The following is a 22796-nucleotide window of genomic DNA, read 5'->3' as shown; positions in this document are numbered from 1 at the left end:
GCTTTCTGATCAGAAAAATGCATTTTGTGACAAAGTGATTCAGTGGATGATGAGAATGTCAGTTTTGACAAAGAACACTGTTCATTACTGAAATGCTATCAGTGACCTGTTAGAATGTCAGAAACAAGCTGTCTGAGCAGAAAAATGCATTTTGTGACAAAGTGATTCAGTGGATGATGAGAATGTCAGTTTTGACAAAGAACACTGTTCATTACTGAAATGCTCTAATTGAGCTGTTAGAATGTCAGAAACAAGCTTTCTGATCAGAAAAAAGCATTTTGTGACAAAGTGATTCAGTGGATAATGAGAATGTCAGTTTTGACAAAGAACACTGTTCATTACAAAAAAGCTCTAATTGAGCTGTTAGAATGTCAGAAACAAGCTTTCTGAGCTGAAAACTGCATTTTGTGACAAAGTGCATCAGTGCATGATGAGAATGTCAGTTGTGACAAAGAACACTGTTCATTACTAAAATGCTCTAATTGAGCTGTTAGAATGTCAGAAACAAGCTTTCTGAGCAGAAAAATGCATTTTGTGACAAAGTGATTCAGTGGATGATGAGAATGTCAGTTTTGACAAAGAACACTGTTCATTACTGAAAAGCTCTAATTGAGCTGTTAGAATGTCAGAAACAAGCTTTCTGAGCTGAAAACTGCATTTTGTGACAAAGTGCATCAGTGGATGATGAGAATGTCAGTTGTGACAAAGAACACTGTTCATTACTAAAATGCCCTAATTGAGCTGTTAGAATGTCAGAAACAAGCTTTCTGAGCAGAAAAATGTATTTTGTGACAAAGTGATTCAGTGGATGATGAGAATGTCAGTTTTGACAAAGAACACTGTTCATTACTGAAATGTTCTAATTGAGCTGTTAGAATGTCAGAAACAAGCTTTCTGATCAGAAAAATGCATTTGGTGACAAAGTGATTCAGTGGATGATGAGAATGTCAGTTTTGACAAAGAACACTGTTCATTACTTAAATGCTCTAATTGAGCTGTTAGAATGTCAGAAACAAGCTTTCTGAGCTGAAAACTGCATTTTGTGACAAAGTGCATCAGTGGATGATGAGAATGTCAGTTTTGACAAAGAACACTTTTCATTACTAAAATGCTCTCATTGAGCTGTTAGAATGTCAGAAACAAGCTTTCTGAGCTGAAAACTGCATTTTGTGACAAAGTGCATCAGTGCATTATGAGAATGTCAGTTGTGACAAAGAACACTGTTCATTACTGAAAAGCTCTAATTGAGCTGTTAGAATGTCAGAAACATAATTTCTGATCAGAAAAATGCAATTTGTGACAAAGTGATTCAGTGGATGATGAGAATGTCAGTTTTGACAAAGAACAATGTTCATTACTGAAATGCTCTCAGTGACCTGTTAGAATGTCAGAAACAAGCTGTCTGAGCAGAAAAATGCATTTTGTGACAAAGTGCATCAGTGCATGATGAGAATGTCATTTGTGACAAAGAACACTGTTCATTACTAAAATGCTCTAATTGAGCTGTTAGAATGTCAGAAACAAGCTTTCTGAGCAGAAAAATGCATTTTGTGACAAAGTGATTCAGTGGATGATGAGAATGTCAGTTTTGACAAAGAACACTGTTCATTACTGAAATGCTCTAATTGAGCTGTTAGAATGTCAGAAACAAGCTTTCTGATCAGAAAAATGCATTTGGTGACAAAGTGATTCAGTGGATGATGAGAATGTCAGTTTTGACAAAGAACACTGTTCATTACTGAAAAGCTCTAATTGAGCTGTTAGAATGTCAGAAACAAGCTTTCTGAGCTGAAAACTGCATTTTGTGACAAAGTGCATCAGTGGATGATGAGAATGTCAGTTGTGACAAAGAACATTGTTCATTACTAAAATGCTCTAATTGAGCTGTTAGAATGTCAGAAACATAATTTCTGATCAGAAAAATGCAATTTGTGACAAAGTGATTCAGTGGATGATGAGAATGTCAGTTTTGACAAAGAACAATGTTCATTACTGAATTGCTCTCAGTGACCTGTTAGAATGTCAGAAACAAGCTTTCTGAGCTGAAAACTGCATTTTGTGACAAAGTGCATCAGTGGATGATGAGAATGTCAGTTGTGACAAAGAACACTGTTCATTAAAAAAAAGCTCTAATTGAGCTGTTAGAATGTCAGAAACAAGCTTTCTGAGCAGAAAAATGCATTTTGTGACAAAGTGATTCAGTGGATGATGAGAATGTCAGTTTTGACAAAGAACACTGTTCATTACTGAAATGCTCTCATTGAGCTGTTAGAATGTCAGAAACAAGCTTTCTGAGCTGAAAACTGCATTTTGTGACAAAGTGCATCAGTGGATGATGAGAATGTCAGTTTTGACAAAGAACACTGTTCTTTGCTGAAATGCTCTAATTGAGCTGTTAGAATGTCAGAAACAAGCTTTCTGAGCAGAAAAATGCATTTTGTGACAAACTGATTCAGTGGATGATGAGAATGTCAGTTTTGACAAAGAACACTGTTCATTACTGAAATGCTCTCAATGATCTGTTAGAATGTCAGAAACAAGCTTTCTGAGCAGAAAAATGCATTTTGTGACAAAGTGATTCAGTGGATGATGAGAATATGTCAGTTTTGACAAAGAACACTGTTCATTACTGAAATGCTCTAATTGAGCTGTTAGAATGTCAGAAACAAGCTTTCTGAGCTGAAAACTGCATTTTGTGACAAACTGCATCAGTGGATGATGAGAATGTCAGTTTTGACAAAGAACACTGTTCATTACTGAAATGCTCTAATTGAGCTGTTAGAATGTCAGAAACATGCTTTCTGATCAGAAAAATGCATTTTGTGACAAAGTGATTCAGTGGATGATGAGAATGTCAGTTTTGACAAAGAACACTGTTCATTACTGAAATGCTCTAATTGAGCAGTTAGAATGTCAGAAACAAGCTTTCTGATCAGAAAAATGCATTTGGTGACAAAGTGATTCAGTGGATGATGAGAATGTCAGTATTGACAAAGAACACTGTTCATTACTGAAAAGCTCTAATTGAGCTGTTAGAATGTCAGAAACAAGCTTTCTGAGCTGAAAACTGCATTTTGTGACAAACTGCATTAGTGGATGATGAGAATGTCAGTTTTGACAAAGAACAATGTTCATTAAAAAAAAGCTCTAATTGAGCTGTTAGAATGTCAGAAACAAGCTTTCTGAGCAGAAAAATGCATTTTGTGACAAAGTGATTCAGTGGATGATGAGAATGTCAGTTTTGACAAAGAACACTGTTCATTACTGAAATGCTCTAATTGAGCTGTTAGAATGTCAGAAACAAGCTTTCTGATCAGAAAAATGCATTTGGTGACAAAGTGATTCAGTGGATGATGAGAATGTCAGTTTTGACAAAGAACACTGTTCATTACTGAAATGCTCTAATTGAGCTGTTAGAATGTCAGAAACAAGCTTTCTGAGCTGAAAACTGCATTTTGTGACAAACTGCATTAGTGGATGATGAGAATGTCAGTTTTGACAAAGAACACTGTTCATTACTGAAATGCTCTAATTGAGCTGTTAGAATGTCAGAAACATGCTTTCTGATCAGAAAAATGCATTTTGTGACAAAGTGATTCAGTGGATGATGAGAATGTCAGTTTTGACAAAGAACACTGTTCATTACTGAAATGCTATCAGTGACCTGTTAGAATGTCAGAAACAAGCTGTCTGAGCAGAAAAATGCATTTTGTGACAAAGTGATTCAGTGGATGATGAGAATGTCAGTTTTGACAAAGAACACTGTTCATTACTGAAATGCTCTCATTGAGCTGTTAGAATGTCAGAAACAAGCTTTCTGAGCTGAAAACGGCATTTTGTGACAAAGTGCATCAGTGGATGATGAGAATGTCAGTTTTGACAAAGAACACTGTTCTTTGCTGAAATGCTCTCATTGAGCTGTTAGAATGTCAGAAACAAGCTTTCTGAGCAGAAAAATGCATTTTGTGACAAACTGATTCAGTTGATGATGAGAATGTCAGTTTTGACAAAGAACACTGTTCATTACTGAAATGCTCTAATTGAGCTGTTAGAATGTCAGAAACAAGCTTTCTGAGCTGAAAACTGCATTTTGTGACAAAGTGCATCAGTGGATGATGAGAATGTCAGTTTTGACAAAGAACACTTTTCATTACTAAAATGCTCTCATTGAGCTGTTAGAATGTCAGAAACAAGCTTTCTGAGCAGAAAAATGCATTTTGTGACAAAGTGATTCAGTGGATGATGAGAATGTCAGTTTTGACAAAGAACACTGTTCATTACTGAAATGCTCTAATTGAGCTGTTAGAATGTCAGAAACATAATTTCTGATCAGAAAAATGCATTTTGTGACAAAGTGATTCAGTGGATGATGAGAATGTCAGTTTTGACAAAGAACACTGTTCATTACTGAAATGCTATCAGTGACCTGTTAGAATGTCAGAAACAAGCTGTCTGAGCAGAAAAATGCATTTTGTGACAAAGTGATTCAGTGGATGATGAGAATGTCAGTTTTGACAAAGAACACTGTTCATTACTGAAATGCTCTAATTGAGCTGTTAGAATGTCAGAAACAAGCTTTCTGATCAGAAAAAAGCATTTTTGTGACAAAGTGATTCAGTGGATAATGAGAATGTCAGTTTTGACAAAAACACTGTTCATTACAAAAAAGCTCTAATTGAGCTGTTAGAATGTCAGAAACAATCTTTCTGAGCTGAAAACTGCATTTTGTGACAAAGTGCATCAGTGCATGATGAGAATGTCAGTTGTGACAAAGAACACTGTTCATTACTAAAATGCTCTAATTGAGCTGTTAGAATGTCAGAAACAAGCTTTCTGAGCAGAAAAATGCATTTTGTGACAAAGTGATTCAGTGGATAATGAGAATGTCAGTTTTGACAAAGAACACTGTTCATTACAAAAAAGCTCTAATTGAGCTGTTAGAATGTCAGAAACAATCTTTCTGAGCTGAAAACTGCATTTTGTGACAAAGTGCATCAGTGCATGATGAGAATGTCAGTTGTGACAAAGAACACTGTTCATTACTAAAATGCTCTAATTGAGCTGTTAGAATGTCAGAAACAAGCTTTCTGAGCAGAAAAATGCATTTTGTGACAAAGTGATTCAGTGGATGATGAGAATGTCAGTTTTGACAAAGAACACTGTTCGTTACTGAAATGCTCTCAGTGACCTGTTAGAATGTCAGAAACAAGCTTTCTGAGCTGAAAAATGCATTTTGTGACAAAGTGATTCAGTGGATGATGAGAATGTCAGTTTTGACAAAGAACACTGTTCATTACTGAAATGCTCTCATTGAGCTGTTAGAATGTCAGATACAAGCTTTCTGAGCTGAAAACTGCATTTTGTGACAAACTGCATTAGTGGATGATGAGAATGTCAGTTTTGACAAAGAACAATGTTCATTAAAAAAAAGCTCTAATTGAGCTGTTAGAATGTCAGAAACAAGCTTTCTGAGCAGAAAAATGCATTTTGTGACAAAGTGATTCAGTGGATGATGAGAATGTCAGTTTTGACAAAGAACACTGTTCATTACTGAAATGCTCTCATTGAGCTGTTAGAATGTCAGAAACAAGCTTTCTGAGCTGAAAACTGCATTTTGTGACAAAGTGCATCAGTGGATGATGAGAATGTCAGTTTTGACAAAGAACACTGTTCTTTGCTGAAATGCTCTAATTGAGCTGTTAGAATGTCAGAAACAAGCTTTCTGAGCAGAAAATGCATTTTGTGACGAACTGATTCAGTGGATGATGAGAATGTCAGTTTTGACAAAGAACACTGTTCATTACTGAAATGCTCTCAATGAGCTGTTAGAATGTCAGAAACAAGCTTTCTGAGCAGAAAAATGCATTTTGTGACAAAGTGATTCAGTGGATGATGAGAATGTCAGTTTTGACAAAGAACACTGTTCATTACTGAAATGCTCTAATTGAGCTGTTAGAATGTCAGAAACAAGCTTTCTGAGCTGAAAACTGCATTTTGTGACAAACTGCATCAGTGGATGATGAGAATGTCAGTTTTGACAAAGAACACTGTTCTTTACTGAAATGCTCTAATTGAGCTGTTAGAATGTCAGAAACAAGCTTTCTGATCAGAAAAATGCATTTGGTGACAAAGTGATTCAGTGGATGATGAGAATGTCAGTATTGACAAAGAACACTGTTCATTACTGAAAAGCTCTAATTGAGCTGTTAGAATGTCAGAAACAAGCTTTCTGAGCTGAAAACTGCATTTTGTGACAAAGTGCATCAGTGGATGATGAGAATGTCAGTTGTGACAAAGAACACTGTTCATTACTAAAATGCTCTAATTGAGCTGTTAGAATGTCAGAAACAAGCTTTCTGAGCAGAAAAATTTATTTTGTGACAAAGTGATTCAGTGGATGATGAGAATGTCAGTTTTGACAAAGAACACTGTTCATTACTGAAATGCTCTAATTGAGCTGTTAGAATGTCAGAAACAAGCTTTCTGATCAGAAAAATGCATTTGGTGACAAAGTGATTCAGTGGATGATGAGAATGTCAGTTTTGACAAAGAACACTGTTCATTACTGAAATGCTCTAATTGAGCTGTTAGAATGTCAGAAACAAGCTTTCTGAGCAGAAAAATGCATTTTGTGACAAAGTGCATTAGTGGATGATGAGAATGTCAGTTTTGACAAAGAACACTGTTCATTACTGAAATGCTCTCAGTGACCTGTTAGAATGTCAGAAACAAGCTGTCTGAGCAGAAAAATGCATTTTGTGACAAAGTGATTCAGTGGATGATGAGAATGTCAGTTTTGACAAAGAACACTGTTCATTACTGAAATGCTCTCAGTGACCTGTTAGAATGTCAGAAACAAGCTTTCTGAGCAGAAAAATGCATTTTGTGACAAAGTGATTCAGTGGATGATGAGAATGTCAGTTTTGACAAAGAACACTGTTCATTACTGAAATGCTCTCATTGAGCTGTTAGAATGTCAGATACAAGCTTTCTGAGCTGAAAACTGCATTTTGTGACAAACTGCATTAGTGGATGATGAGAATGTCAGTTTTGACAAAGAACAATGTTCATTAAAAAAAAAGCTCTAATTGAGCTGTTAGAATGTCAGAAACAAGCTTTCTGAGCAGAAAAATGCATTTTGTGACAAAGTGATTCAGTGGATGATGAGAATGTCAGTTTTGACAAAGAACACTGTTCATTACTGAAATGCTCTAATTGAGCTGTTAGAATGTCAGAAACAAGCTTTCTGATCAGAAAAATGCATTTGGTGACAAAGTGATTCAGTGGATGATGAGAATGTCAGTTTTGACAAAGAACACTGTTCATTACTGAAATGCTCTAATTGAGCTGTTAGAATGTCAGAAACAAGCTTTCTGAGCTGAAAACTGCATTTAGTGACAAACTGCATTAGTGGATGATGAGAATGTCAGTTTTGACAAAGAACACTGTTCATCACTGAAATGCTCTCAGTGACCTGTTAGAATGTCAGAAACAAGCTGTCTGAGCAGAAAAATGCATTTTGTGACAAAGTGATTCAGTGGATGATGAGAATGTCAGTTTTGACAAAGAACACTGTTCATTACTGAAATGCTCTCAGTGACCTGTTAGAATGTCAGAAACAAGCTTTCTGAGCAGAAAAATGCATTTTGTGACAAAGTGATTCAGTGGATGATGAGAATGTCAGTTTTGACAAAGAACACTGTTCATTACTGAAATGCTCTCATTGAGCTGTTAGAATGTCAGATACAAGCTTTCTGAGCTGAAAACTGCATTTTGTGACAAACTGCATTAGTGGATGATGAGAATGTCAGTTTTGACAAAGAACAATGTTCATTAAAAAAAAGCTCTAATTGAGCTGTTAGAATGTCAGAAACAAGCTTTCTGAGCAGAAAAATGCATTTTGTGACAAAGTGATTCAGTGGATGATGAGAATGTCAGTTTTGACAAAGAACACTGTTCATTACTGAAATGCTCTAATTGAGCTGTTAGAATGTCAGAAACAAGCTTTCTGATCAGAAAAATGCATTTGGTGACAAAGTGATTCAGTGGATGATGAGAATGTCAGTTTTGACAAAGAACACTGTTCATTACTGAAATGCTCTAATTGAGCTGTTAGAATGTCAGAAACAAGCTTTCTGAGCTGAAAACTGCATTTTGTGACAAACTGCATTAGTGGATGATGAGAATGTCCGTTTTGACAAAGAACACTGTTCATTACTGAAATGCTCTAATTGAGCTGTTAGAATGTCAGAAACATGCTTTCTGATCAGAAAAATGAATTTTGTGACAAAGTAATTCAGTGGATGATGAGAATGTCAGTTTTGACAAAGAACACTGTTCATTACTGAAATGCTATCAGTGACCTGTTAGAATGTCAGAAACAAGCTGTGTGAGCAGAAAAATGCATTTTGTGACAAAGTGATTCAGTGGATGATGAGAATGTCAGTTTTGACAAAGAACACTTTTCATTACTGAAATGCTCTCATTGAGCTGTTAGAATGTCAGAAACAAGCTTTCTGAGCTGAAAACTGCATTTTGTGACAAAGTGCATCAGTGGATGATGAGAATGTCAGTTTTGACAAAGAACACTGTTCTTTGCTGAAATGCTCTAATTGAGCTGTTAGAATGTCAGAAACAAGCTTTCTGAGCAGAAAAATGCATTTTGTGACAAACTGATTCAGTGGATGATGAGAATGTCAGTTTTGACAAAGAACACTGTTCATTACTGAAATGCTCTAATTGAGCTGTTAGAATGTCAGAAACAAGCTTTCTGAGCTGAAAACTGCATTTTGTGACAAAGTGCATCAGTGGATGATGAGAATGTCAGTTTTGACAAAGAACACTTTTCATTACTAAAATGCTCTCATTGAGCTGTTAGAATGTCAGAAACAAGCTTTCTGAGCTGAAAACTGCATTTTGTGACAAAGTGCATCAGTGCATGATGAGAATGTCAGTTGTGACAAAGAACACTGTTCATTACTAAAATGCTCTAATTGAGCTGTTAGAATGTCAGAAACAAGCTTTCTGAGCAGAAAAATGCATTTTGTGACAAAGTGATTCAGTGGATGATGAGAATGTCAGTTTTGACAAAGAACACTGTTCATTACTGAAATGCTCTAATTGAGCTGTTAGAATGTCAGAAACATAATTTCTGATCAGAAAAATGCAATTTGTGACAAAGTGATTCAGTGGATGATGAGAATGTCAGTTTTGACAAAGAACACTGTTCATTACTGAAATGCTCTCAGTGACCTGTTAGAATGTCAGAAACAAGCTGTCTGAGCAGAAAAATGCATTTTGTGACAAAGTGATTCAGTGGATGATGAGAATGTCTGTTTTGACAAAGAACACTGTTCATTACTGAAATGCTCTAATTGAGCTGTTAGAATGTCAGAAACAAGCTGTCTGAGCAGAAAAATGCATTTTGTGACAAAGTGATTCAGTGGATGATGAGAATGTCAGTTTTGACAAAGAACACTGTTCATTACTGAAATGCTCTCAATGAGCTGTTAGAATGTCAGAAACAAGCTTTCTGAGCAGAAAAATGCATTTTGTGACAAAGTGATTCAGTGGATTATGAGAATGTCAGTTTTGACAAAGAACACTGTTCATTACTGAAATGCTCTCAATGAGCTGTTAGAATGTCAGAAACAAGCTTTCTGAGCTGAAAACTGCATTTTGTGACAGAGTGCATCAGTGGATGATGAGAATGTCAGTTTTGACAAAGAACACTGTTCATTACTGAAATGCTCTAATTGAGCTGTTAGAATGTCAGAAACAAGCTTTCTGAGCTGAAAACTGCATTTTGTGACAAAGTGCATCAGTGGATGATGAGAATGTCAGTTGTGACAAAGAACACTGTTCATTACTAAAATGCTCTAATTGAGCTGTTAGAATGTCAGAAACAAGCTTTCTGAGCAGAAAAATGCATTTTGTGACAAAGTGATTCAGTGGATGATGAGAATGTCAGTTTTGACAAAGAACACTGTTCATTACTGAAATGCTCTAATTGAGCGGTTAGAATGTCAGAAACAAGCTTTCTGATCAGAAAAATGCATTTGGTGACAAAGTGATTCAGTGGATGATGAGAATGTCAGTTTTGACAAAGAACACTTTTCATTACTGAAAAGCTCTAATTGAGCTGTTAGAATGTCAGAAACAAGCTTTCTGAGCTGAAAACTGCATTTTGTGACAAAGTGCATCAGTGGATGATGAGAATGTCAGTTTTGACAAAGAACACTGTTCATTACTAAAATGCTCTAATTGAGCTGTTAGAATGTCACAAACAAGCTTTCTGAGCTGAAAACTGCATTTTGTGACAAAGTGCATCAGTGCATGATGAGAATGTCAGTTGTGACAAAGAACACTGTTCATTACTAAAATGCTCTAATTGAGCTGTTAGAATGTCAGAAACAAGCTTTCTGAGCAGAAAAATGCATTTTGTGACAAAGTGATTCAGTGGATGATGAGAATGTCAGTTTTGACAAAGAACACTGTTCATTACTGAAATGCTATCAGTGACCTGTTAGAATGTCAGAAACAAGCTTTCTGAGCTGAAAACTGCATTTTGTGACAAACTGCATTAGTGGATGATGAGAATGTCAGTTTTGACAAAGAACACTGTTCATTACTGAAATGCTCTCAGTGACCTGTTAGAATGTCAGAAACAAGCTGTCTGAGCAGAAAAATGCATTTTGTGACAAAGTGATTCAGTGGATGATGAGAATGTCAGTTTTGACAAAAAACACTGTTCATTACTGAAATGCTCTCATTGAGCTGTTAGAATGTCAGATACAAGCTTTCTGAGCTGAAAACTGCATTTTGTGACAAACTGCATTAGTGGATGATGAGAATGTCAGTTTTGACAAAGAACACTGTTCATTAAAAAAAAGCTCTAATTGAGCTGTTAGAATGTCAGAAACAAGCTTTCTGAGCAGAAAAATGCATTTTGTGACAAAGTGATTCAGTGGATGATGAGAATGTCAGTTTTGACAAAGAACACTGTTCATTACTGAAATGCTCTAATTGAGCTGTTAGAATGTCAGAAACAAGCTTTCTGATCAGGAAAATGCATTTGGTGACAAAGTGATTCAGTGGATGATGAGAATGTCAGTTTTGACAAAGAACACTGTTCATTACTGAAATGCTCTAATTGAGCTGTTAGAATGTCAGAAACAAGCTTTCTGAGCTGAAAACTGCATTTTGTGACAAACTGCATTAGTGGATGATGAGAATGTCAGTTTTGACAAAGAACACTGTTCATTACTGAAATGCTCTAATTGAGCTGTTAGAATGTCAGAAACATGCTTTCTGATCAGAAAAATGCATTTTGTGACAAAGTGATTCAGTGGATGATGACAATGTCAGTTTTGACAAAGAACACTGTTCATTACTGAAATGCTATCAGTGACCTGTTAGAATGTCAGAAACAAGCTGTCTGAGCAGAAAAATGCATTTTGTGACAAAGTGATTCAGTGGATGATGAGAATGTCAGTTTTGACAAAGAACACTGTTCATTACTGAAATGCTCTCATTGAGCTGTTAGAATGTCAAAAACAAGCTTTCTGAGCTGAAAACTGCATTTTGTGACAAAGTGCATCAGTGGATGATGAGAATGTCAGTTTTGACAAAGAACACTGTTCTTTGCTGAAATGCTCTAATTGAGCTGTTAGAATGTCAGAAACAAGCTTTCTGAGCAGAAAAATGCATTTTGTGACAAACTGATTCAGTGGATGATGAGAATGTCAGTTTTGACAAAGAACACTGTTCATTACTGAAATGCTCTAATTGAGCTGTTAGAATGTCAGAAACAAGCTTTCTGAGCTGAAAACTGCATTTTGTGACAAAGTGCATCAGTGGATGATGAGAATGTCAGTTTTGACAAAGAACACTTTTCATTACTAAAATGCTCTCATTGAGCTGTTAGAATGTCAGAAACAAGCTTTCTGAGCAGAAAAATGCATTTTGTGACAAAGTGATTCAGTGGATGATGAGAATGTCAGTTTTGACAAAGAACACTGTTCATTACTGAAATGCTCTAATTGAGCTGTTAGAATGTCAGAAACATAATTTCTGATCAGAAAAATGCATTTTGTGACAAAGTGATTCAGTGGATGATGAGAATGTCAGTTTTGTAAAAGAACACTGTTCATTACTGAAATGCTATCAGTGACCTGTTAGAATGTCAGAAACAAGCTGTCTGAGCAGAAAAATGCATTTTGTGACAAAGTGATTCAGTGGATGATGAGAATGTCAGTTTTGACAAAGAACACTGTTCATTACTGAAATGCTCTAATTGAGCTGTTAGAATGTCAGAAACAAGCTTTCTGATCAGAAAAAAGCATTTTGTGACAAAGTGATTCAGTGGATAATGAGAATGTCAGTTTTGACAAAGAACACTGTTCATTACAAAAAAGCTCTAATTGAGCTGTTAGAATGTCAGAAACAATCTTTCTGAGCTGAAAACTGCATTTTGTGACAAAGTGCATCAGTGCATGATGAGAATGTCAGTTGTGACAAAGAACACTGTTCATTACTAAAATGCTCTAATTGAGCTGTTAGAATGTCAGAAACAAGCTTTCTGAGCAGAAAAATGCATTTTGTGACAAAGTGATTCAGTGGATGATGAGAATGTCAGTTTTGACAAAGAACACTGTTCATTACTGAAATGCTCTCAGTGACGTGTTAGAATGTCAGAAACAAGCTTTCTGAGCTGAAAAATGCATTTTGTGACAAAGTGATTCAGTGGATGATGAGAATGTCAGTTTTGACAAAGAACACTGTTCATTACTGAAATGCTCTCATTGAGCTGTTAGAATGTCAGATACAAGCTTTCTGAGCTGAAAACTGCATTTTGTGACAAACTGCATTAGTGGATGATGAGAATGTCAGTTTTGACAAAGAACAATGTTCATTAAAAAAAAGCTCTAATTGAGCTGTTAGAATGTCAGAAACAAGCTTTCTGAGCAGAAAAATGCATTTTGTGACAAAGTGATTCAGTGGATGATGAGAATGTCAGTTTTGACAAAGAACACTGTTCATTACTGAAATGCTCTCATTGAGCTGTTAGAATGTCAGAAACAAGCTTTCTGAGCTGAAAACTGCATTTTGTGACAAAGTGCATCAGTGGATGATGAGAATGTCAGTTTTGACAAAGAACACTGTTCTTTGCTGAAATGCTCTAATTGAGCTGTTAGAATGTCAGAAACAAGCTTTCTGAGCAGAAAATGCATTTTGTGACAAACTGATTCAGTGGATGATGAGAATGTCAGTTTTGACAAAGAACACTGTTCATTACTGAAATGCTCTCAATGAGCTGTTAGAATGTCAGAAACAAGCTTTCTGAGCAGAAAAATGCATTTTGTGACAAAGTGATTCAGTGGATGATGAGAATGTCAGTTTTGACAAAGAACACTGTTCATTACTGAAATGCTCTAATTGAGCTGTTAGAATGTCAGAAACATGCTTTCTGATCAGAAAAATGCATTTTGTGACAAACTGCATTAGTGGATGATGAGAATGTCAGTTTTGACAAAGAACAATGTTCATTAAAAAAAAGCTCTAATTGAGCTGTTAGAATGTCAGAAACAAGCTTTCTGAGCAGAAAAATGCATTTTGTGACAAAGTGATTCAGTGGATGATGAGAATGTCAGTTTTGACAAAGAACACTGTTCATTACTGAAATGCTCTAATTGAGCTGTTAGAATGTCAGAAACAAGCTTTCTGATCAGAAAAATGCATTTGGTGACAAAGTGATTCAGTGGATGATGAGAATGTCAGTTTTGACAAAGAACACTGTTCATTACTGAAATGCTCTAATTGAGCTGTTAGAATGTCAGAAACAAGCTTTCTGAGCTGAAAACTGCATTTAGTGACAAACTGCATTAGTGGATGATGAGAATGTCAGTTTTGACAAAGAACACTGTTCATTACTGAAATGCTCTCAGTGACCTGTTCTCAGTGACCTGTTAGAATGTCAGAAACAAGCTGTCTGAGCAGAAAAATGCATTTTGTGACAAAGTGATTCAGTGGATGATGAGAATGTCAGTTTTGACAAAGAACACTGTTCATTACTGAAATGCTCTCAGTGACCTGTTAGAATGTCAGAAACAAGCTTTCTGAGCAGAAAAATGCATTTTGTGACAAAGTGATTCAGTGGATGATGAGAATGTCAGTTTTGACAAAGAACACTGTTCATTACTGAAATGCTCTCATTGAGCTGTTAGAATGTCAGAAACAAGCTTTCTGATCAGAAAAAAGCATTTTGTGACAAAGTGATTCAGTGGATAATGAGAATGTCAGTTTTGACAAAGAACACTGTTCATTACTGAAATGCTCTCATTGAGCTGTTAGAATGTCAGAAACAAGCTTTCTGATCAGAAAAAAGCATTTTGTGACAAAGTGATTCAGTGGATAATGAGAATGTCAGTTTTGACAAAGAACACTGTTCATTACTGAAATGCTCTCATTGAGCTGTTAGAATGTCAGAAACAATCTTTCTGAGCTGAAACTGCATTTTGTGACAAACTGCATTAGTGGATGATGAGAATGTCAGTTTTGACAAAGAACACTGTTCATTAAAAAAAAGCTCTAATTGAGCTGTTAGAATGTCAGAAACAAGCTTTCTGAGCAGAAAAATGCATTTTGTGACAAAGTGATTCAGTGGATGATGAGAATGTCAGTTTTGACAAAGAACACTGTTCATTACTGAAATGCTCTCATTGAGCTGTTAGAATGTCAGAAACAAGCTTTCTGAGCTGAAAACTGCATTTTGTGACAAAGTGCATCAGTGGATGATGAGAATGTCAGTTTTGACAAAGAACACTGTTCTTTGCTGAAATGCTCTAATTGAGCTGTTAGAATGTCAGATACAAGCTTTCTGAGCAGAAAAATGCATTTTGTGACAAACTGATTCAGTGGATGATGAGAATGTCAGTTTTGACAAAGAACACTGTTCATTACTGAAATGCTCTCAATGAGCTGTTAGAATGTCAGAAACAAGCTTTCTGAGCAGAAAAATGCATTTTGTGACAAAGTGATTCAGTGGATGATGAGAATATCAGTTTTGACAAAGAACACTGTTCATTACTGAAATGCTCTAATTGAGCTGTTAGAATGTCAGAAACAAGCTTTCTGAGCTGAAAACTGCATTTTGTGACAAACTGCATCAGTGGATGATGAGAATGTCAGTTTTGACAAAGAACACTGTTCATTACTGAAATGCTCTAATTGAGCTGTTAGAATGTCAGAAACATGCTTTCTGATCAGAAAAATGCATTTTGTGACAAAGTGATTCAGTGGATGATGAGAATGTCAGTTTTGACAAAGAACACTGTTCTTTGCTGAAATGCTCTAATTGAGCTGTTAGAATGTCAGAAACAAGCTTTCTGATCAGAAAAATGCATTTTGTGACAAAGTGATTCAGTGGATGATGAGAATGTCAGTTTTGACAAAGAACACTGTTCATTACAAAAAAGCTCTAATTGAGCTGTTAGAATGTCACAAACAAGCTTTCTGAGCTGAAAACTGCATTTTGTGACAAAGTGCATCAGTGCATGATGAGAATGTCAGTTGTGACAAAGAACACTGTTCATTACTAAAATGCTCTAATTGAGCTGTTAGAATGTCAGAAACAAGCTTTCTGAGCAGAAAAATGCATTTTGTGACAAAGTGATTCAGTGGATGATGAGAATGTCAGTTTTGACAAAGAACACTGTTCATTACTGAAATGCTCTCAATGAGCTGTTAGAATGTCAGAAACAAGCTTTCTGAGCAGAAAAATGCATTTTGTGACAAAGTGATTCAGTGGATGATGAGAATGTCAGTTTTGACAAAGAACACTGTTCATTACTGAAATGCTCTAATTGAGCTGTTAGAATGTCAGAAACAAGCTTTCTGAGCAGAAAAAAGCATTTTGTGACAAAGTTATTCAGTGGATGATGAGAATGTCAGTTTTGACAAAGAACACTGTTCATTACTGAAATGCCCTAATTGAGCTGTTAGAATGTCAGAAACAAGCTTTCTGATCAGAAAAATGCATTTGGTGACAAAGTGATTCAGTGGATGATGAGAATGTCAGTTTTGACAAAGAACACTGTTCATTACTGAAATGCTCTAATTGAGCTGTTAGAATGTCAGAAACATGCTTTCTGATCAGAAAAATGCATTTTGTGACAAAGTGATTCAGTGGATGATGAGAATGTCAGTTTTGACAAAGAACACTGTTCATTACTGAAATGCTATCAGTGACCTGTTAGAATGTCAGAAACAAGCTTTCTGAGCAGAAAACTGCATTTTGTGACAAAGTGATTCAGTGGATGATGAGAATGTCAGTTTTGACAAAGAACACTGTTCATTACTGAAATGCTCTAATTGAGCTGTTAGAATGTCAGAAACAAGCTTTCTGATCAGAAAAAAGCATTTTGTGACAAAGTGATTCAGTGGATAATGAGAATGTCAGTTTTGACAAAGAACACTGTTCATTACAAAAAAGCTCTAATTGAGCTGTTAGAATGTCAGAAACAAGCTTTCTGAGCTGAAAACTGTATTTTGTGACAAAGTGCATCAGTGCATGATGAGAATGTCAGTTGTGACAAAGAACACTGTTCATTACTGAAAAGCTCTAATTGAGCTGTTAGAATGTCAGAAACAAGCTTTCTGAGCAGAAAAATGCATTTTGTGACAAAGTGATTCAGTGGATGATGAGAATGTCAGTTTTGACAAAGAACACTGTTCATTACTGAAAAGCTCTAATTGAGCTGTTAGAATGTCAGAAACAAGCTTTCTGAGCTGAAAACTGCATTTTGTGACAAAGTGCATCAGTGGATGATGAGAATGTCAGTTGTGACAAAGAACACTGTTCATTACTAAAATGCTCTAATTGAGCTGTTAGAATGTCAGAAACAAGCTTTCTGAGCAGAAAAATGCATTTTGTGACAAAGTGATTCAGTGGATGATGAGAATGTCAGTTTTGACAAAGAACACTGTTCATTACTGAAATGCTCTAATTGAGCTGTTAGAATGTCAGAAACATAATTTCTGATCAGAAAAATGCAATTTGTGACAAAGTGATTCAGTGGATGATGAGAATGTCAGTTTTGACAAAGAACACTGTTCATTACTGAAATGCTCTCAGTGACCTGTTAGAATGTCAGAAACAAGCTGTCTGAGCAGAAAAATGCATTTTGTGACAAAGTGATTCAGTGGATGATGAAAATGTCAGTTTTGACAAAGAACACTGTTCATTATGAAATGCTCTAATTGAGCTGTTAGAATGTCAGAAACAAGCTTTCTGAGCTGAAAACTGCATTTTGTGACAAAGTGCATCAGTGCATGATGAGAATGTCAGTTGTGACACAGAACACTGTTCATTACTAAAATGCTCTAATTGAGCTGTTAGAATGTCAGAAACAAGCTTTCTGAGCAGAAAAATGCATTTTGTGACAAAGTGATTCAGTGGATGATGAGAATGTCAGTTTTGACAAAGAACACTGTTCATTACTGAAATGCTCTCAATGAGCTGTTAGAATGTCAGAAACAAGCTTTCTGAGCAGAAAAATGCATTTTGTGACAAAGTGATTCAGTGGATGATGAGAATGTCAGTTTTGACAAAGAACACTGTTCATTACTGAAATGCTCTCAATGAGCTGTTAGAATGTCAGAAACAAGCTTTCTGAGAAGAAAAATGCATTTTGTGACAAAGTGATTCAGTGGATGATGAGAATGTCAGTTTTGACAAAGAACACTGTTCATTACTAAAATGCTCTAATTGAGCTGTTAGAATGTCAGAAACAAGCTTTCTGAGCAGAAAAATGCATTTTGTGACAAAGTGATTCAGTGGATGATGAGAATGTCAGTTTTGACAAAGAACACTGTTCATTACTGAAATGCTCTAATTGAGCTGTTAGAATGTCAGAAACAAGCTTTCTGAGCTGAAAACTGCATTTTGTGACAAAGTGCATCAGTGGATGATGAGAATGTCAGTTGTGACAAAGAACATTGTTCATTACTAAAATGCTCTAATTGAGCTGTTAGAATGTCAGAAACATAATTTCTGATCAGAAAAATGCAATTTGTGACAAAGTGCATCAGTGGATGATGAGAATGTCAGTTGTGACAAAGAACACTGTTCATTACTAAAATGCTCTAATTGAGCTGTTAGAATGTCAGAAACAAGCTTTCTGAGCAGAAAAATGCATTTTGTGACAAAGTGATTCAGTGGATGATGAGAATGTCAGTTTTGACAAAGAACACTGTTCATTACTGAAATGCTCTAATTGAGCTGTTAGAATGTCAGAAACAAGCTTTCTGATCAGAAAAATGCATTTGGTGACAAAGTGATTCAGTGGATGATGAGAATGTCAGTTTTGACAAAGAACACTGTTCATTACTGAAAAGCTCTAATTGAGCTGTTAGAATGTCAGAAACAAGCTTTCTGAGCTGAAAACTGCATTTTGTGACAAAGTGCATCAGTGGATGATGAGAATGTCAGTTGTGATAAAGAACATTGTTCATTACTAAAATGCTCTAATTGAGCTGTTAGAATGTCAGAAACATAATTTCTGATCAGAAAAATGCAATTTGTGACAAAGTGATTCAGTGGATGATGAGAATGTCAGTTTTGACAAGAACAATGTTCATTACTGAAATCCTCTCAGTGACCTGTTAGAATGTCAGAAACAAGCTGTCTGAGCAGAAAAATGCATTTTGTGACAAAGTGATTCAGTGGATGATGAAAATGTCAGTTTTGACAAAGAACACTGTTCATTATGAAATGCTCTAATTGAGCTGTTAGAATGTCAGAAACAAGCTTTCTGAGCTGAAAACTGCATTTTGTGACAAAGTGCATCAGTGCATGATGAGAATGTCAGTTGTGACAAAGAACACTGTTCATTACTAAAATGCTCTAATTGAGCTGTTAGAATGTCAGAAACAAGCTTTCTGAGCAGAAAAATGCATTTTGTGACAAAGTGATTCAGTGGATGATGAGAATGTCAGTTTTGACAAAGAACACTGTTCATTACTGAAATGCTCTCAATGAGCTGTTAGAATGTCAGAAACAAGCTTTCTGAGCAGAAAAATGCATTTTGTGACAAAGTGCATCAGTGCATGATGAGAATGTCAGTTGTGACAAAGAACACTGTTCATTACTAAAATGCTCTAATTGAGCTGTTAGAATGTCAGAAACAAGCTTTCTGAGCAGAAAAATGCATTTTGTGACAAAGTGATTCAGTGGATGATGAGAATGTCAGTTTTGACAAAGAACACTGTTCATTACTGAAATGCTCTCAATGAGCTGTTAGAAAGTCGGAAACAATCTTTCTGAGAAGAAAAATGCATTTTGTGACAAAGTGATTCAGTGGATGATGAGAATGTCAGTTTTGACAAAGAACACTGTTCATTACTGAAATGCTCTCATTGAGCTGTTAGAATGTCAGAAACAAGCTTTCTGAGCTGAAAACTGCATTTTGTGACAGAGTGCATCAGTGGATGATGAGAATGTCAGTTTTGACAAAGAACACTGTTCATTACTGAAATGCTCTATGTCAGAAACAAGCTTTCTGAGCTGAAAACTGCATTTTGTGACAAAGTGCATCAGTGGATGATGAGAATGTCAGTTGTGACAAAGAACACTGTTCATTACTAAAATGCTCTAATTGAGCTGTTAGAATGTCAGAAACAAGCTTTCTGAGCAGAAAAATGCATTTTGTGACAAAGTGATTCAGTGGATGATGAGAATGTCAGTTTTGACAAAGAACACTGTTCATTACTGAAATGCTCTAATTGAGCTGTTAGAATGTCAGAAACAAGCTTTCTGATCAGAAAAATGCATTTGGTGACAAAGTGATTCAGTGGATGATGAGAATGTCAGTTTTGACAAAGAACACTGTTCATTACTGAAAAGCTCTGATTGAGCTGTTAGAATGTCAGAAACAAGCTTTCTGAGCTGAAAACTGCATTTTGTGACAAAGTGCATCAGTGGATGATGAGAATGTCAGTTGTGACAAAGAACATTGTTCATTACTAAAATGCTCTAATTGAGCTGTTAGAATGTCAGAAACAAGCTTCCTGAGCAGAAAAAAGCATTTTGTGACAAAGTGATTCAGTGGATGATGAGAATGTCAGTTTTGACAAAGAACACTGTTCATTACTGAAATGCTCTAATTAAGCTGTTAGAATGTCAGAAACAAGCTTTCTGATCAGAAAAATGCATTTGGTGACAAAGTGATTCAGTGGATGATGAGAATGTCAGTTTTGACAAAGAACACTGTTCATTACTGAAATGCTCTAATTGAGCTGTTAGAATGTCAGAAACAAGCTTTCTGAGCTGAAAACTGCATTTTGTGACAAACTGCATTAGTGGATGATGAGAATGTCAGTTTTGACAAAGAACACTGTTCATTACTGAAATGCTCTAATTGAGCTGTTAGAATGTCAGAAGCATGCTTTCTGATCAGAAAAATGCATTTTGTGACAAAGTGATTCAGTGGATGATGAGAATGTCAGTTTTGACAAAGAACACTGTTCATTACTGAAATGCTATCAGTGACCTGTTAGAATGTCAGAAACAAGCTGTCTGAGCAGAAAAATGCATTTTGTGACAAAGTGATTCAGTGGATGATGAGAATGTCAGTTTTGACAAAGAACACTGTTCATTACTGAAATGCTCTAATTGAGCTGTTAGAATGTCAGAAACAAGCTTTCTGATCAGAAAAAAGCATTTTGTGACAAAGTGATTCAGTGGATAATGAGAATGTCAGTTTTGACAAAGAACACTGTTCATTACAAAAAAGCTCTAATTGAGCTGTTAGAATGTCAGAAACAAGCTTTCTGAGCTGAAAACTGCATTTTGTGACAAAGTGCATCAGTGCATGATGAGAATGTCAGTTGTGACAAAGAACACTGTTCATTACTAAAATGCTCTAATTGAGCTGTTAGAATGTCAGAAACAAGCTTTCTGAGCAGAAAAATGCATTTTGTGACAAAGTGATTCAGTGGATGATGAGAATGTCAGTTTTGACAAAGAACACTGTTCATTACTGAAAAGCTCTAATTGAGCTGTTAGAATGTCAGAAACAAGCTTTCTGAGCTGAAAACTGCATTTTGTGACAAAGTGCATCAGTGGATGATGAGAATGTCATTTGTGACAAAGAACACTGTTCATTACTAAAATGCCCTAATTGAGCTGTTAGAATGTCAGAAACAAGCTTTCTGAGCAGAAAAATGCATTTTGTGACAAAGTGATTCAGTGGATGATGAGAATGTCAGTTTTGACAAAGAACACTGTTCATTACTGAAATGTTCTAATTGAGCTGTTAGAATGTCAGAAACAAGCTTTCTGATCAGAAAAATGCATTTGGTGACAAAGTGATTCAGTGGATGATGAGAATGTCAGTTTTGACAAAGAACACTGTTCATTACTTAAATGCTCTAATTGAGCTGTTAGAATGTCAGAAACAAGCTTTCTGAGCTGAAAACTGCATTTTGTGACAAAGTGCATCAGTGGATGATGAGAATGTCAGTTTTGACAAAGAACACTTTTCATTACTAAAATGCTCTCATTGAGCTGTTAGAATGTCAGAAATAAGCTTTCTGAGCTGAAAACTGCATTTTGTGACAAAGTGCATCAGTGCATGATGAGAATGTCAGTTGTGACAAAGAACACTGTTCATTACTGAAAAGCTCTAATTGAGCTGTTAGAATGTCAGAAACATAATTTCTGATCAGAAAAATGCAATTTGTGACAAAGTGATTCAGTGGATGATGAAAATGTCAGTTTTGACAAAGAACACTGTTCATTATGAAATGCTCTAATTGAGCTGTTAGAATGTCAGAAACAAGCTTTCTGAGCTGAAAACTGCATTTTGTGACAAAGTGCATCAGTGCATGATGAGAATGTCAGTTGTGACAAAGAACACTGTTCATTACTAAAATGCTCTAATTGAGCTGTTAGAATGTCAGAAACAAGCTTTCTGAGCAGAAAAATGCATTTTGTGACAAAGTGATTCAGTGGATGATGAGAATGTCAGTTTTGACAAAGAACACTGTTCATTACTGAAATGCTCTTAATGAGCTGTTAGAATGTCAGAAACAAGCTTTCTGAGCAGAAAAATGCATTTTGTGACAAAGTGCATCAGTGCATGATGAGAATGTCAGTTGTGACAAAGAACACTGTTCATTACTAAAATGCTCTAATTGAGCTGTTAGAATGTCAGAAACAAGCTTTCTGAGCAGAAAAATGCATTTTGTGACAAAGTGATTCAGTGGATGATGAGAATGTCAGTTTTGACAAAGAACACTGTTCATTACTGAAATGCTCTCAATGAGCTGTTAGAAAGTCGGAAACAAGCTTTCTGAGAAGAAAAATGCATTTTGTGACAAAGTGATTCAGTGGATGATGAGAATGTCAGTTTTGACAAAGAACACTGTTCATTACTGAAATGCTCTCATTGAGCTGTTAGAATGTCAGAAACAAGCTTTCTGAGCTGAAAACTGCATTTTGTGACAGAGTGCATCAGTGGATGATGAGAATGTCAGTTTTGACAAAGAACACTGTTCATTACTGAAATGCTCTATGTCAGAAACAAGCTTTCTGAGCTGAAAACTGCATTTTGTGACAAAGTGCATCAGTGGATGATGAGAATGTCAGTTGTGACAAAGAACACTGTTCATTACTAAAATGCTCTAATTGAGCTGTTAGAATGTCAGAAACAAGCTTTCTGAGCAGAAAAATGCATTTTGTGACAAAGTGATTCAGTGGATGATGAGAATGTCAGTTTTGACAAAGAACACTGTTC

This window comes from Barbatula barbatula, assembly GCF_947034865.1.
Source record: "Barbatula barbatula genome assembly, chromosome: 1".
Classification (NCBI taxonomy): Eukaryota; Metazoa; Chordata; class Actinopteri; order Cypriniformes; family Nemacheilidae; genus Barbatula; species Barbatula barbatula.
Note: the sequence above shows the minus strand (reverse complement) of the source record.